Genomic DNA, 6,677 nt, shown 5'->3' with positions numbered 1-6,677 from the left:
CTGTGTTTTTTTTCTTTACTAGGTTTTCAGCTGTATCTGATGAAACTAGCATAGGTTCAATTTATAATGAACTTTATCGGTCCTTTATTTTATTTATTTTTTATTTCTTTAATTTTTTTAACCCGTCACTACAAAAAGCAAAAAAACGGAGTACAACATGATAATAAAAAAAAGAAAAGAGAAAAATAAAAATACAGAACAAGTACTTAAAAGCACTACATCGACACTACTGCCGCAGGAGGGACGACCACTCGTGCGACAGCCTTGCGTTAAAATTGTCAATCTGTTTTCTAACGGCCTGACATGATTCTGTAACTTTATAAGGAAAGCTAATATGTGAGTTGCGTGTCCATAAAGGTAGTCTCAATAGATACTTTGCATTACGAAAGTAGTAGGACCGAATTTGCTTAATGTCAGATTTCTGGAGCATTCTCCAGAAAGGTGCAATATATAGAATATGTGGCAGCGCAGTTGCGTCATACAACCTAGCTAAAATCATGCGATTAAAACGGAGTTTGTTTGCCACAATGTTGCCATATGACGCCGAAATTCACTTTTGCATGTGGCTAACCATGAGCGAGCGGGTAGCCCGCACGGAAGTTCCTACAGGGAGGCCCAAATAAATTAACGAAGTCACTGGCTTAACGGTAATATCACCAAGTCTAACAGATACATCAGTCGAATCATTCCAATTAAAAAGAACAATCTCAGACTTAGCTGCATTGAAACTAAGGCCAATTTTCCGGTATTCATCATTTAACATTTTAAAATTCTCATCGAGGCGCGAAATGGTCCGAAAAGGCATAAACACGTCATCGGCATAAGAAACTAGACTTAGATTCAAACCGTGAACTATGCATGAACATTCAATTTGCGATTGTGGCTCTATTATTGCATTGTGAAAAAATCAGGTGAAACAATAGATCCCTGTCTCACTCCCTTATAAACCGGTAAAACAACATAAATATCACTCAGACCAGGAATATAAATACGGACCACGAGATTACCCTATAAATCACGATACGCTCCTATCACCGTAGGGATGACCCCCCTCTTATATGCCAAATACAAAATATATTCGTGGACGAGCGAATCAAATGCACGATGCACATCGTGGCTACCAAGAACTAGAGATTCACTAGCTGCATCAGCATCCAAAAGTAGAGCACATAGAGCTGACAGGACATGACCACACCCTAGTCCCTTCTGAAAGCCAAACTGCCCCGAAGGAACGTTACACTTTGGTCAAATTTCTTTGCATGTTAGCAACTCAAATAACTTACAAAAAACATTTGACACAGTAATTGGTCCATACGAACTGCAAAGGTGGGGAGACTTACCTTGCTTTAACACAGGAATCAGTTTACCTTCGCCAAAAGATTTTGGCACTATTCCAGAGGAGAATATCATTTGGTACAGTAAGCTCAGGTGGTCAATCAGAAGATCACTACTAAAATCAAGAGCAGCACCGCAAGATACAATCAGTACCCTTACTGAATTTCTTTTTCAACTTCATTATAGCAGAGATAACATACTTCGTGTCACGACAAAATCACTATTTGCGCGGCACTGTAAGCTGTAGTTAAGCTTTTCAGCATGTTCTGCACTAAGATTGGAGGGGGGAGGCGCAAACTCTCGGCAGTAATAGACTTCCCAGAAATCTTCACGAGGAACAGAATCCGGCGTAGCATAACGTTTGGGTCGCAGGGCATTTTTCCACAGGGCACTAGGATTTTGGTTCACGTTTTCAGAAAAATGGGTTATGCAATCGCACCTGTGCTTGTTTAGAGCTCTGGAAAATACACGGTTTGTGTGTTTCCGGACACAGTTAACCCAGCCTGTTCGTGGTCTGTCACAATCAAGCCAGACTTGGAACCAAAACTTAGATTTCTGACACACAGACTTCAGTTCGGAGTTTCGGGCCCAACCTTGAATTCGCATTCCACGCCTGATTTTCACTGTCGGCTCAGCAGCTTTTATGCCATATTTAATGGCTTGGCAAATAAGAGCACAATAAATGTCCATAAGCACACGAGCATCATCACGGGAAATATCTGCAGATTTTTGTAAAAGAATCAAAGGGATCTTGATCTTACGAAGGATTGTATCACAGACCGATCGGAAAGATGATGCGTCTGTCTTTTCCCACTCTTCTTTGACAAACCAGACTGGAATCTTGGCTGTCGGGGCAGCAGCAGAAATTATTACTTTGACAGTTATCGGAAAATGGTAAGAAGTGTATGTTGAAGACAAGACTTTCACTTGGCTTTGAGACAGATTTCCCGATGCTAAAACGTAATCGATGTTGGTAGTGGCCCCCGTATGATGACGATAAGATGCGTCACGGTTTTTCATTAGAACTTCTAGATCACTGGTAAGCTGAAGGATAAGATTTGATTGAGTTGAGGTCAAGTTACGTAAGTCACAATTAAAATCAGCAATCAGGAGCTTTTCGGGCATAGCATTGCGGGTAACACATTTTGCAAGACGTTTGGCCGCAAGAGCAAAACATTTTTCGGATTTTTCGGACTTGTAATCTGTCGGAAGGTATCAGATTCGCAATTTGAATAGCGTAATGATTGGCTGAGGTCTCCACGAGGACACTGGGAATTGCTTTGCGAACTAGGGTAGCAATGCCGCCAGCGGGTCTGCCGTGGCTTAGAAGACGTTTGGCTGGCAAAAATATAATACATGGGAATCAGGGAATTCAAGGAGCTCCTTATTGCACTCAATTAGGAAGTGTTCTTGCAAGCACAACATGCCGTGATTCCTCAAGAACTCTTCAATTACAGGGTGCTTATTAAGAGCATCGCCATGCTTATTCCAGGAAATGACGCTAATTTCCATGGTTAGGCTTCTCTGCAATCACTTTTTGGTTTTCAGGGCATCTTACGTGATAGCAGATGTGTGACGATGAATTACAAGCTACACAGAGCATCGGCTTTGTACAGGGGCTGTCCCTTGATGAAACATGTTCGGGACTCGCGCATCGGCCACAGACAGCTTAATTTGTACGCGAAGCGACTTTATGCCCATTTTTATGGCACTTGTAACACTTGAGAGACAAAAAATGAAGTTTTTCACATTTAGTCGCTCTATTCCAACCATTGGCGGGCTTTTGACGGCAAGTTTGAGGTCAACTGCAGTTTCGAAATAGAGTTTAAATACCTGTGCAGAACCACAACGTTTGACCTCAATTAGGCCCATGGAGAGGGCCTTCAATTCCTCCTCTGTAACATCCCGAGGAACTTGCGTAACGATACCTATGTATGATGGGGCCTTTGCATGGGCTTCTAAGTTCGAACCAGCCTTTGCTATTTTTTCGGCTATGCGAGTGGTGGCGTTTTGTTCTTAACAAGTAGCTTAGTTTCAGTTTTAAAACGCTTCAGTTCAACAACTTCATCACAGTCATTTTCGCACAAATGGGTAATAAACTCCTTGCGGGATTCGGGGAGTTTTCAATTCATGTGGAAAGGTTTTTATTACTACTGCAGCGTAGGATATCGGGTGGGCATGGGGGGCGGAGGTTTTTGAAGTCTTTATGAGCAGTTGACTGAAATTTTTTTGGCTTTGTGATTCTATAAATCTGTCTACCGTTCTGCCCATCTCATTGACACGAGTAATTACGACTGCACTGATTTTGTGTGCAGTTGTAGTAACTTCTTGTGGGTCCATTATCACAAACTTAGGAAGCTTACATTTCTGATCTTTCACCGCCGAGACCATTGTACGACATAGTTCTTTAACGTTATCTTCGTCTTTGACTTTCATAGACAACCGCTCGGTAGCGCAAGTGATTTCGTGCAGCAAAACTCGGGCTTCATTTATCCTTTCCTTGTCATAGAACTTAACTACGGAGTCAATTATTTGCGATAGCTTATTGCCATTATTCAGCGAACGGAAAAGAAAGTTCAGCAGCGGCAAATAAACAAATTTCTCACTCATAGTTTATCCGTAATTCGTAAGGCAAAACGCTATCAAATATCATTTAACAGTTAGCAGGTAAACAGAAGCCAGAGACGGTCCAATTTCGTTATGAAATAAATGTTCAGGTATCAAAAAGGTTATTTCACTGAGATGCTCACCGTTTGAATACTAAACGAATACAATGCAAAAGTATAATCTTTCCTGAAAAACAACTTCACCACTAGAGAGGACCCTATAACTACAAGGGGGAGTCCATATATGGGCATAGAGTCCCCAGGGAGAACACCTGTGCTGTCAGTCCGACGGGGCACCATATATGGGCATGGAATCCCCAGGGAGAACACGTTTCCGAGAAATTGGTGTTCATCCAGGAGAATTGTTTCCGGGCGAAGTTTATTAATGTCTGACGGATGATGTCAAGGTTGATTGGTTTGTCACGAAAGGGGAGTTATCTCCGGGCGAATGTTTTGATCTTAGAGATGAAGAGATTAACGCGGGAAAGGTTTCATAGGAATTTCAAATGTGACAGCGCAGGGATGTCAAAACAAAAGGAACACGCAGAAATTACGTTTAGGGGTTATTGGGGTGAAACCGTTTTAGACATTTTAGGGAATTATTTGGGCGAAACAGTTAGAGACATTTTAAAAAATGATTTTAGAAGAGGATTTAGAAGAGGATTTGAGGGTGAAACTCTGTGGTCGTTATAATACACAAGTTCCATTTGAACAGTGTCGTGAGGTCCCCTACCCCAACCCCAAAGGGCTCCGATCCCCTACCCCAACCCTGAAGGAAGCCCCCGGTCCCCGAAGGTCCCTCGGGCTCCCAAAGGACCACCATGCCCCCAAGGGCCCCTCGGACCCCCAAAAGCCCTCCCCGGACCCAAAGAGTCCCCTCCCCATTTTTAAATACTTTTTTAAGGCTTTATTATATCTTTTCAGAACAAGTTATTTTCTTAATGTCCCTCCTAAACCCATTTTACAAATTGAAGTACCCATCCTTTTTGCCCACAACATTACTATACTGCTTTTTTGAATGCTCCAATACCAAGAAATACATTTCAAAAGGCATTTCAGAACAAGTTTTTTTTCTTAGTGACCATCCTAAACCCTTTTTACAAATTAAAGTACCCATCCTTTTCACCCACAACTTTACTTTACAGCTTTTTGAATGCTCCAACACCAAGCAATACTTTTCAAAGGGCATTTCAGAACAATTTCTTTTCATAATGTCCTTCCTAAAACAATTTTACAAGTTGAAGTACCCATCCTTTTAACCCACAACTTTACTATACAGATTTTTTGAATGCTCCAACACCAATCAATACTTTTCAAATGGCATTTCAGAACAATTTATTTTCTTAATGTCCTTCCTAAACCCATTTTACAAGTTGAAGTACCCATCCTTTTCACCCACAACTTTACTATACTACCTTTTTGAATGCTCCAACATCGAGCAACACTTTTCAAATGGCATATCAAAACAAGTTATGTTCATAATTGTCCTCATAAGCCCATTTATACAAGTTGAAGTACTTATTCTTGTCGCCCACAAATTTACTTTAAAACTTTTCGAATGCCCAAACACCAAGCAATACTTTTCAAATGGCATTTCACAATAAGTATTTTTTTAATATACCTCCTAAACCTATTTTACAAATTGAAGAACCCATCCATTTCACCCACAACTTTACTTTACAGCTTTTTAATGCTCCAAAACCAAGCAATACTTTTCAAAGAGCATTTCAGAACAAGTTATTTTCTTAATGTCCTTCCTAAACCCATTTTACAAGTTGAAGTTCCCATCCTTTTCACCCAAAACTTTACTTTACAGCTTTTTGAATGCCCCAACACCAAGCAAAACTTTTCAAAAGGCATTTCAGAACCAGTTACTTTCTTAATGTCCCTCATAAAACCTTTTTACAAGTTGAAGTACCCATCCTTTTCACCACAACTTTACTTTACAGCTTTTTGAATGCTCCAACACCAAGCAATACTTTTCAAAGGGCATTTCAGAACAAGTTCTTTTCTTAATATCCCTCCTAAACCCATTTTAAAAGTTGAAGTTTCAATCCATTTCACACAAAACTTTACTATACTGCCCTTTTGAATGCTCCAACACCAAGAAATACTTTTCAAATGGCATTTCAGAACATGTTATTTTCTTAATGTCCTTCCTAAACCCATTTTAAAAATTGAAGTACCCATCCTTTTCACCCCCAACTTTACTTTACAGCTTTTTGAATGCCCCAACACCAAGCAATACTTTTCAAAAGGCATTTCAGAACAAGTTCTTTTCATAATATCCCTCCTAAACCCATTTTACAAATTAAAGTACCCATCCTTTTCACACACAACTTTACTTTACAGCCTTTTGAATGCGCCAACACCAAGCAATACTTTTCAAAAGGCATTTCAGAACAATTTTTTTTCTTAATGTCCCTCCTAAACCCATTTTACAAATTTAAGCATCTATTCTTGTCACCCACAACTTTAATTTACTGCCTTTTCGAATACTCTAACACCAAGCAATAATTTTCAAAGGACATTTCAGAACTAGTTATTTTCTTAATGTCCCTCTTAAACCTATTTTAAAAGTTGAAGTTCCCATCCTTTTCACCCCCAACTTTACTTTACAGCTTTTTGAATGCCCCAACACCAAGCAATACTTTTCAAAAGGCATTTCAGAACGAGTTCTTTTCATAATATCCCTCCTAAACCCAATATACAAATTGAAGTTCCCATCCTTTTCAC

Source organism: Artemia sp. Qi Xiang Cuo, chromosome 10, assembly GCF_049724085.1.
Source record: "Artemia sp. Qi Xiang Cuo chromosome 10, ASM4972408v1, whole genome shotgun sequence".
NCBI lineage: Eukaryota > Metazoa > Arthropoda > Branchiopoda > Anostraca > Artemiidae > Artemia > Artemia sp. Qi Xiang Cuo.
The sequence above is the reverse complement of the archived record's forward strand: the minus strand, read 5'-3'. Positions refer to the sequence as shown.